An 11,538-nucleotide genomic window follows, 5' to 3' on the forward strand; every position below is an offset into this window, starting at 1 on the left:
AAATGACTGGGGAAACTGAACTCTATGCATCTCATCCTCCAGCTGGCTACCACGGGCATGTTTTCATGCATAGAGGACCAAGAGAGAAAGTAAACAGAGACACACAGTCTCCTGAGACCTATGTTCAAAGTTGGGACACCACCACTTCCACTGCATTCTACTGGCCAAAGCAACTCACAAAAACAGCCCATATCCAAGGAGTGGGAAAATAGACTTTCTATCTTTAGTTAGAATTATAAAATCACATGGCAAAGAGTATGGATACAGGATGGGATGGAGTATTTGGGCCATTTAAACAGTCTGTTGTACATGGTATTTCTATCAACTTCCCATTTAACTCAGGTTGACTAGTCCAGGAAGATGGCTAGGTAAGCCATAGATTACAGTGCAGTAATCAAGGTGTTGACCTTAATGCTGCTTCTCTTCTGCAAGTAATTTCCTTCACTTCCAAATTAATAAATATCATGGCATTTGGGACATAGTTATTGATTTTGCTAATACACTTTTGTTTTATCTATCAATCCTAAAAGTTTGCCTTCACTTGGCAGGGCAGATGAATACTATTATTGTGCTACTCAGGGAGAAGTCAATTCTATAATGGGGTCTGTGACACAGTTTAATATATGGGTACATTGACCACCCCACCACATTCTACTAAAATACATAATACAGGTTTACTGTGATAATGATGCTGATAATCCCTGAAGGATCTGAAGTTAAAAGTTCCCTCATCTGTCTGGGTAAATCATATGTGTGGAAAACAATGAAAATAATGGAAAGATAAATCTAACAGAATACAGGGTGCTAATACCTTGCTAGTTGATTGTGGCTCCTTGGTTTTACTAGCTTAAGGCATATTGAAATATTCTCTCCAAAACTTAGGGATAAAATTGCATGAATTGGATGTCATTTGATGCGTTAACCAAGTTAGTCATGCCTAGCAGCATGTTATTTTCAAGTGGAAGTGATATTTTATAAATTAGAATGCCTAAGACTACAAATAACAGAATCACTTAACTCACCTTGGCCTCAACAATAATGAAGTTAATCATCTCATATGGAGAGCTTACCTCAGTAGAGGGCTTCAAATGGGGCACTAGCTCTGCTTCTCTGGTTCTCTTAACTCTGCCTCCTTTTTGTGTTATCATTTTCAGGCTACAGCTTGAGAGATGCAGCAGTGGTTGATGTCAAAGACAGATATAGTGTTACCCAGAAAAAATAAAAAGCATATCATTTTTATGGGTATTTTCTTCTCAAGGGAAAGAAAATATTTTCCAGAAGAATTCAGATGCCTTTCTTAAATGGATGACAAGCCTCGGCTTTCTTATGCAAAAATTCTACTGGGTCATCATCTTTACAGGTAACAATTCCTGAGTGCCCATTGGGTGCCATTGACCAAGATAAGCACAGTCTTGCTTTCCCGGAGCCTATCATCTGCCTTCCATACTAGGAACAGAGTGCATGTACCATTCTCTGAGAATACAGAGTTTCTTATATTGATATGCATTGAGTATAAGTAATTCTTAGCTTGCTGGGTGGTTTTTATTTTTTATTTAATTATACCATAAAAGCTTTATTAGAAATGAAGAAAATAACATTTTTAAACCAATCACTGGCTTAGCCCAAAAAGGAACTGGGAAGAGAGTCTCCTTTCTTCAGTCATGTAGGGAAGTCATGTCTAATAACAAAGAAGAATAATGGATGCTAGGATGAGTAGCAAACAGTTTCTGCTGTAGGTGTGTATGGAACTGGATGTAAGCAGATAATAAAAACCCATATCAATTTACAAGAAAATTTGCTTGTGGACCTGTACTTGCCCCAGTACAATTTCACCTAAAACTTCATCAGAGGTTTCTTAGTTCAGAAGATTTCTGATTGCTTTATGTCATAGCTGGCACTAGTTCTAAGACTGGTCAAACTTTACAACTCTTTTAGGGTGTCTTAGTTCAGGCTACTGTAACAAAGTACTATAAACAAGGTGGTTTATAAACAACAAAAATTTTACTTCTCAAAGTTCTGGAGGCTGGAAGTCTGGGATCAGGGTGCCTGCATGATCATGTTCTTTCGGGTTGTAGACTGCCTTCATCTTCTTGTATCCTCAGATGGAGAAGAGAAAACAAGGGGGCTCTTGGGGTTCCCTTTTATAAGGGCACCAATGCCATTCGTGAGGGCTCCACCCTCATGACTTAATTACTTCCCAAAGGCTGTATCTCCTGATACCATCACATAGGAGGTTAGGATTTCAACATATGAATTTTGGGGGATCATAAACATTCAGTCTATAACACTGAGGTATACCGGAATGATGATGCAGAGGGAAAGTAGTCATTATAAGCAGAACCACAAACAGTATTTCTATGGGTCTCTATCTAGAACACATTATATAAGTATCCCAAATCCATCCTCTGAGCTCCAGACTTATATGTCTAACAGCATATACTAGCTTATAGATGTCTCAAACCTTCCTTAAATACATCATGCCTAAAACTAAACTCATAATCTCCACTTCATCTCCATTCTCACTATCTTAATGCAAGCATCACTTAGCACTGTAAAATTTAGGATTATTCTTAATTCCTCTGTGCACATATGCCCTGTTATGCAATCCTCCATCTCTACTTTCCATATTGGCACTTCATTACCACCATAACATATCATCTTGTTCCTGGACTTTCCCAGGAATATCCCTTCTTATTCTACTTCCAGAGTGACCTTTTAGAAATATAGTACTGTCACTTCCCTGGTTAAAACACTTTGGTGGGTTCCTTTTGTTTAGAAGATCAAAACTACCTATCCTTAACAGGCCTACAAAGCTCTGCAAAGTTTTGTCTCCACTTACATTTTCAGCTTTGTCTCACACTGTTCCTTCCTTTATTCCTTCTATTCCAGCCTGGTATTTCCAACCAGGAGTCCCTTTTACTGTGCAGGGGACAATGATTTGTCTTTAGCGGAATAAAGGTGCATTTTCTGCCTACCTTCCTGTTTTAGCTCTTCATCCATGGATTTAAAGAGCACCTTATACACACAGCAATATTGTACCCCAAATTGCTTCCCTCAAGATACTCTTCCCCCATGGTGAAAGAAGTGAAGACATATATTGGCATTTATGGATTTACTGATCTAATCAGGTGCCCCTAATCCTCTAACATCTGATTGATTAGTCTTTTCATTTCTTTTTCTTTCATACCCATCCATATTATCTCATGATTTTCACCCATTTAAGCATCAACAGTATATGTTAGTAGTTTTTTTGATGACGATCTTTATAAAATACGTTACATTTTCTTTTGTGTCTTGATAATACTAAATATCTTTTCATCCTTCAGTATTGCCACAATGTGCTAAAAATATTATACTTAGTTATAATATAGCAAGGCCTCCAGAAACTATTAAGGATTATTTTCCTCCACTCCAAATTGGGTCACACATGATTTTATTCTTTTTCCTATGGTGTCTTCTTCTAATGGTGTTCTCATTACTGTTGGTATGTGTTTTTTGACTTCTAATTGGCTGCCATGTGTTTTAAGCAATTCTAAGTGAATGTAATCTCCTGGCTTCAAGAATTTCTTATGAGCAGAATCTTGCATTTTATGACTCTTTTACTTGAGCTGAAAGGTTTAATCCATGATTTTCTGGTTTCAATCTTTGTTCTGGACAATTAAATTTATGGTAGACTGATCTTCAAATAAATCAAACATGAAATAATACTTCTGGTTTCTTTCCCAATGTATTATCTCTTGAAGGCTGGCTCAACTTATATATATTTCAATAAGGGAGTGTGATTATCTCTGAATAATCTGAATATTTTTTTCATTTTTGTATATATTTTAGACTTTTTTCCAAATCAAATTCCAGCCAAATCAAATGCTCTTGGTGTCCTATCTATCCAGTATGGTACATTTGTCTTTGTGCAATGCCATTAGCATAGTAAGGAGGTATATATTGAATAACTTCCTGGTGATCTGAAAGAATTAAGATAGTTTAAAGATGACCACATGACACCCTTGTGATGCCTTGTGACACTACATCTCTCTGGTTCATTGACTTGGTTTTTTAGAACCCTACGCATCAGGATCTTAAGCAAGAAAAACATCTGATTATTTAAAAAAATAAAGCACACACATTTGCACAGCACATTTCTTATACCTGTGGCAGCCCTACAAGGAGTGTGTACGTGTGCAAAAGGGGAAAGAGAATGGGAATTTTGCAGAGTTGTCTTGAGGGTAGTGGCCATGCATTACTCAGCATAACTTTGCCTCGCACCCTGTCCTTTATTTGGTCTCTTACCCTTCCTTTTGTTCTCTTTCCTCCGTCTCCCTATCATCACTGTTCTCTTCCTCTTCTCTCCTTTCACGACTGTTGGCCCTCTCTAAAATGTAAATTAATCTGTGGAGAAATTGTAGTTATGCTAGGAGAAAGTAGGAGAAAAATGTTTGGCTCTTTCTCCCTATCTCAAGCCCTGGTTATCCCTACTGTGGTTTGATTTCATTTCTAGGATTTGGATCAATAAATTTGTAGGAAACACAAAACCAGTTTTCTCAGTTTATTGACCTTCTGTTGAAAGCAGACACAATTTAGCCAACATCTGGACAGTATTTGCCAAGGCTAGTTGTAATTCAAATCCAGAGCAGAGAATGAGTTGGTGCATTTGTTAGTTAAGCTGTTTGATGGGCTTATAAATAAGATTTTTAAAAAATGAAAATAACAAAGCCAGCTGCTTTTAGTACCACACAAGTTTATTTTCAGCAAGCCTTGATATTCAGGGTGGACTGACACACATACACCATGTTTTCTTTCTTTCTGGTGCCTAGGGGAAATTTTGCACCTAGCGGATGCTCTTGAACCCAGTTTTTGCCTACTGACTCAACTCCTTACTGTCTTGGATATGGAGCAACTTTGGCAGATGCCTTATCTCTTTCAAATGTTAGCTTTCTATTTCTTTACAAGGACCGTTATAGGTTGTCACACCCTCAGATTGACCTGCTGGGGGTGATAAATGGAAGGCCTTCTGGCTACATTCAATAATTTGGATTTGCTATGGAGGACAAATGGAAACCGAGGAACAAATTGTTGGGAAAATGAAAACAGATTATGAAAAGTCAGTCAAGGGGAGGTTGGGGTTATTTATGTATAAAGCAAAGAGTCTCTTGATCTGTGAAGGTGGTGCCAAATATATATCTATGTGTGACCTAAGTGGCACAAAGGGAGGCATTGATCTTTGGATTTGAAGCTTTTTAACAGTGATAATAATATTCAAACCCTTCATTTGTACAATTGAACTTAAAAGACTTCTCAGTTCTATGGGCAGAGGTTGAATGGCACCTGATGTAGAGGGAAATTTGTCAGCACACTGTTCAATGGATATATTCTACCTCTTGCCGTACTTGTGATATTTACACCAAAGTAAGTATGTGAGAAAATGGTTGGGTCCCAACTACTCGTGAATATCAAGTTAACATTAGCCATAAAGTGAATAACAGACTTAAAATTCCTTTTGTATTCTTTTGTGGGACCTGATTTAAAAATCTTTCGCTCAAAATGTTGTTTAATTTCTGTCTCTCTCCTAACTAGTGTATATACATGTGCATGTAAATTGCATATACTTAACGGAACTTTGAGAGAGAAGGTTCACGAATATGTCTTTGCCACCATATTCCACTGTGGCCACACACATTGAGAAGGAGCCAGTTGGTTCATCCTTAGAGCACAAAGGAGGACAAAGGGTTGTTCTGAAGGGGGATTGCTGATCCCCTTTTAGCTCGGCCAGGATGACCGCTTTGTCAGAGATTGCTGAAAGAGGTGGAATTTAAAAAAACTCCTTTGCAGTTCACTTTCAAGTCTGGTAGGTCACAATTTTAGACTAAGGTTTGCAAAGTTAACTGGCTATTAACTCCTTTGATCAGAATCTAATCAAGTGCTTGTAAAACAGAAAACCACTGAAGTTCCTGAAGGAAGGATTTGATTATTGGGAAATGCCCTGGTGGATGACCTCTGCTTTACCTTTTCTTCTCGGCCATCTTCAATAGATAGGAATTATTCTTTCAGAGTCTCCACAGTGACTGATTCAATTTTTATCTATTCTAAAAATATTTTTCTCCCTCAGCAGAGGCCTAATTCTCATATTAAAAAGACTGCAGAGTAAAATGGCATTAATCTATTTCTTTGGGTAAGCAATTTTCTAACAGTGTATGAGCTCCTTGCATTTTATGAGTTATGAGTACCTTTATATTTACTTCTTAAAAAGCAAATGAAAATCTATTAATGAAATAATTTGGGTACCAAATCAGTGAAACTTGAAGGAAATTCACATCCCTTTCCCATAATCTAAAACTGGGAAAATGCACTCTAGGACATAACTTGGGTTTCTGAAATATTATCTACCAGTCATTAAAATGCAGACTGGTGGTTTTAAAATTTCTAATTCCATGTTTCTTCTAGCCACATTTATTGCTTGTCTAAACTTCTTTTCAAATTGGTAATCTCCATTACACTTCTTTGAATTTAACTGAAGACAAAATAGCTTGCTTTTGGATGTCTCCGTGTAATTACAATTTAATTTTGTCTGGTTGATATGCTAAAGATAATGGCTTCTATTTTGCAAAATGCAACCTAGCTACATGCAACACCATTGCCAGAGCCTATTTCAGATGCAGGAGCCGACTGTTCTCTCATTCCTGCAGGGTTTGGGCTTTCAGATTTTGGCGACATTTCCATGGTTAGAACAGAATGAAAAATTCTGTTGGTGTCTGAAAACTCCAGCTTACCCACTCATGCAATGATGTGCATTGGGGAACCTGAACTGGCTGCTCAGCCTACATTGCCTGCAACACTGGAATTGAGGCTGGAGAACACTTGACTTTTCTCCCTTTTCAGTCTATTGTGCTTAAAGAATATTGCTAATGTCTTAATCATTGCCATAAACAGTAAATGGGGATTTTTAGAGGGCAGTCACTTCACGGGCCCTAGTAAAGGTTGGAGAATAGGGTGACGTTCTAGTCTGAAGAGTGAAGTCTTTTTCTAACCTGAGACATGCATGGTCTTTTCCTACAGTTGTCATTGTCGATCTTAAATGGCTTTTTGAGTTATACCATCAGGCCCATCCTTGGGTGTGGTGCAGGCAGACATTGTATATAGATCTAGAAAGTGGTTGTTCCATTTGGAAGGCAGAGCAGCAGTTTCTGTTAGGCAGTATGGTGTTCTGTAGTATAGTGAAAAAAGGCATTATTTCCCTTGCAAGACTCGGAAGACAGGAGTTCTAATTTGGGATCTGTTAATTGACTCTGGGGCTTTGGACAACTGTCTTCACCTCTCTAGACATCATGTTTCCTTGACTAAATTAACTCCAAAAATCACTTCCATAAATTTGCCCGATTGATTCTGGAGGGATTTAAAAATACTCATATGCTGACTCATTTTGGAACTTTCTTATTGATTTGTTTTTCCTCTCCTTTTTCCTCCCTCCCTTTAATATCTTCTTGAGGTCATTGCAAAAGAGGTGGCAGTTTGGCAAAGAAAGGTTGATGTAATCAGTTAAGGAGAAAACCAGCAAACATACTGAAATGTACAAGTGAAAACTGTACATTTGAAAATTTGAAAATTTCCACTATCTTCAGGAGAATGTCCACCAACTCATTTAAATTCATGTGCATGGATAATGGAGATAAGGATGATCAAAATCTTTTCTCAATATTTCAGTTAAGGATCCAGAAAGAGAACCAGATCTACAGCCCAGCCTAAGGTTCAGGGAACGAATTAAAAATCCCTTTACATGCTGACATCAAACAAACAAACAAACCCCAAGCCTAGCTAAGATAATGCAAAACTCTTCAATCTCTTAAAATCATCCCATCCAATAGAAATTGCTCTAAATTTTATGATTAGTAAAACAACAATACCCCCCCCCCAAAAACCAACAAACAACAAAACCAAAACAAAACCTTGGAGACTCAGCTGGGGGGCTACTTATTATCTATTAATGGCTTACTTTTACTCCCCGAAATCTGTTTATCTTTGATAACTGTGGGATACAATGGGATACAATGAAAACATGAAACTTGGTTTCTTTTCATGCATGCTATTTGTAATAGCATAATTAATTCTTTATTTTTTCTATAACTGTTTAATGACTCCACTGATTTTTCATCATTAAATTTGACAGGTGTCAGAATGATAAAAGGGCTGAAAATGTGACCCATGTGATAATTGTTTTAGTCACACTAGCTTGACAAACAATGTAATAAAAATCATGACTTAAAATTCAGCATGGAACTTGTGAAACATGTTATCAAGTACTATATCAAATGCTTGAACATGTTTTTAATTGGCAAAACTTTAATGCCATTAAGAGTTTTGCATATGCTTCAGCTAGCTTTTGTGCAGTTGAGAAAAAAATATCAATACCCATCTGTCACTATGAGTGGAGCACATATGGTAACAGAAGACCTTAAAATACATCATATGTGGTTTCTATTACCCAAGTCACTTCAACTTCAAAAGGAGTTCAGCCACCTTGATATAGCTTTGGCTATTAGAAGTTTAATTTTGCCAATTACAGTTGTTGTTTTGCATGTAACCATGACAATCTTGCCTGTGTTCCTCCACTATGCTATTAACAGTCATAAACAAGAATTCTGAGCATGCATAAATCCTTCTGTTTTGACTTGGATTTCTGGAATAGTCAAGGCAATGTCTTTACTTTCAATCAGACACCCTTCTGCATTGGTTAAGTGATCAGTGTTGTCAGGGGGCCTTTGTAGACACCTTCTGTCCTTTCTGGAACAGCTCTAGTTTGACTTACAGAGTCAACTGAAAAGGGAGAGTTGAGTCAATATTCCAGGTATTTCAAGCCAAAATTACTAATGTGAAAAGAGGAAGATATTTTTTGACGTGGGGAGGGAGTTGTATAATCAGGTTTTGTTTATTATCTGACGTGTACTGAATGGCTACTGTATGGCAGGAAGAGTGCTAGATACCAGGGTTGAAAAAATATTGACTCATGGCACCTGCTTTCAAAGCAGGTGAAGTTCTAGTGAAGAGGAACAGATACATAAACAATGTAGTTCTAAATCTCATTATAGAAGTATCTAGAGGATGCTTTGGGAACACAGTGAAGACTGATCCTTGGGAAGAAATCAGAGAAAATACTAATGGAAAGGATGAATGGGAAATGAGCATAAGATGCATTGGGAGAAATCCTGCTGAAGTCAATACAGGAAGTGCACACATAGATCAAACATGGGAAAAAGTGTGTGGAATTTTTGGATTGGTGAGTAGTTCAGTAGGGATGGGAAGTGAGGGGACAGACAGTGAAGAAAAATGGGCTGCAAAAAAGGCAGAAGCTGGATCGTGAAAAAGAAAATTTATTTCTGGATTTGGAACCATATCTTAAAGATATTAGGGATCTTTAAACATACTTGAGTAGCCAGAGGACATAGTCGGGTTTCTACTTTGTCAAAAGCATTCTGTTTTGCAAAGGTTTAAGTGGAAGAGCTGGTATTGGAGGCTGTGAGTTTATTTTGTGGGGACTAAGAGGTAGTGGCAAGGGGATGATAGAGGAGGGAACAAGTCGGAAAAAAAATTAGATTATGGAATCTATGAGGCTCAGAGTCACCGTTTTCTTCTTCTGTACTGGTTGAGTTGACCATACAGCATTTGACCTTGTCTCTATCCGCCATGTCAGAATTCATCCTACCCCACCTGCCCTTCTGGGTCTGGTTAATATAAGGAAATGGGAGCTGGAGTTGGAAAAATGGATGCTACGCTTTTCATATACATTTAATAAAATTTACCAAATTGAAGAAGAAATGTAAAATTTATAAGTGGTGCTGTATTTTAATTGCAAATGAGATGACCCCCAAAGTTCTTATTTTTCCAGTTCTTTTGTGGCAAGTTAAGGATGAAACCATCATGAACTTTCCTAAGTCAATTTTCATGTTGGTGATTTTGAAGTTCTTTTAAGCATTCTCAATTTTTATTCTCAGTTTGCCTTAGCAAGAAACTCGATGTGCGTAAGGGAGTCAGTCCTCAAAAAGTAGAAATCGAATGATCATTGGGGTTAGTTAGAATAGAGATTTACCTTCTGTTATCAAGACCCACAATGGCAATGATTTTCACAGTTCAAGCATAAGCAGTCCAGGGCTGGTTTAGAGACTTGACAGCATCAGGGGCACACTCTCCTCTACGTTGCCAGCCATAGGGTATTGCTTGGGCGGTGTGATCCAAGATGGCTCATTGTCACATCTTCCTTCCAGCTGGTGTGAAGGGTTATACATAATATACAATTTCTTTCCTCTGAAGGGCACACATCATTTCCACATCCATCCAAAATATTCCATGGCCAGAACTTGAACACATGACCGCACCAAGACGCAAGAGGTGATGGGAAAAGCCATCATTTTTTTTTCCGGCTGTACCTGAGCCCAGCCAAAAATTAGATAACTGTAGATGAGGAGACTATAAATGGGGGGACAACCAGTAGTTTCTGACACAGTACCCCTGTGACATTTTGAGTCACCCATTCAAAATGAGCCATGCTATTTTGCATTGGCTTTCATGAGCAATCAGTTTTTTTACAGAGCACATGAATATTTCTCATCCCTGCTCATTCACTGATTTCACTTATTCACTGGTCATTTAGTGAACACCTAACTTGTGACATAGGAGCTGGAGATGGAAAATTAAATAAAGATCAGTCTTTTCCTCAAAAAATGGAGAGTAAATCATTTCTTGCCATAGGCCATGTTCAGTGCAATATTGTATGGCAGCCATGCTCCTCAGAGCCCGCCACATCCCCCAGAGCCATAGACTACTTTGCTAAGATGCTGACTTCTGTGTTCTCACTTCCAGAGGAGGGCAATGTTCCCTTCCCCTTCCTTTCTGTTTCATAATAGAAAGTTGGGCCGTGGAGGTCTGAATTCTGGTCTCTCCTGTTAGGCCATTTTAAAAGGTTTTTTTCTTCAGACAGAAAACAGGAGTCTGGCACTTTGCTCTGAGGCTTTTGGGACTGATTGACTGAAATGGAGCCCTGCCTACCCTCCGAGGACAGGAATGGACTGGGGTTCTTTTTTTGTTTTGTTTTAGAGATTATTTGGGGGGGGCAGGTAGAGGGTGAGGGAGAGAGAGAATCTCAAGCAGACTTCCCACTGAGTGTGGATACTGAGGAGGGGCTCAGTCCCACAACCCTGACATCATGACCTGAGTCGAAATTAAGAATCTGACATTTAACCAACTGAGCCATCCAGGTGCCCCTAGACTGAGGTTCTTAAAGTAGAGGGGCTAACCCCTGAGAAAGAAGATGAGCTTCATACAGAACCACTGGAAAGGGGAGATGGGTGGGCAGAGGGTCAGTGGCGTGATAGGGAACTGTGTCCCACTCAAATGCCATAGCCTTTGGAGGCCCTTGGTACAGTTTGCAGGGCCTTCTCTTCTCCAGTCCCTTTTAACTGATTTCATCTCTATCACTGTCTGCTTCTTTCACTCCACTTTGACTCCACCAGCCTCCCAAGTGATTGGTCAGCCAGGTCACCTCATGGCTTTCAT

Source organism: Eumetopias jubatus, unplaced genomic scaffold, assembly GCF_037043125.1.
Source record: "Eumetopias jubatus isolate StellerSeaLion01/CBP00866 unplaced genomic scaffold, mEumJub1_p1.0 scaffold_7, whole genome shotgun sequence".
Taxonomy (NCBI): Eukaryota; Metazoa; Chordata; class Mammalia; order Carnivora; family Otariidae; genus Eumetopias; species Eumetopias jubatus.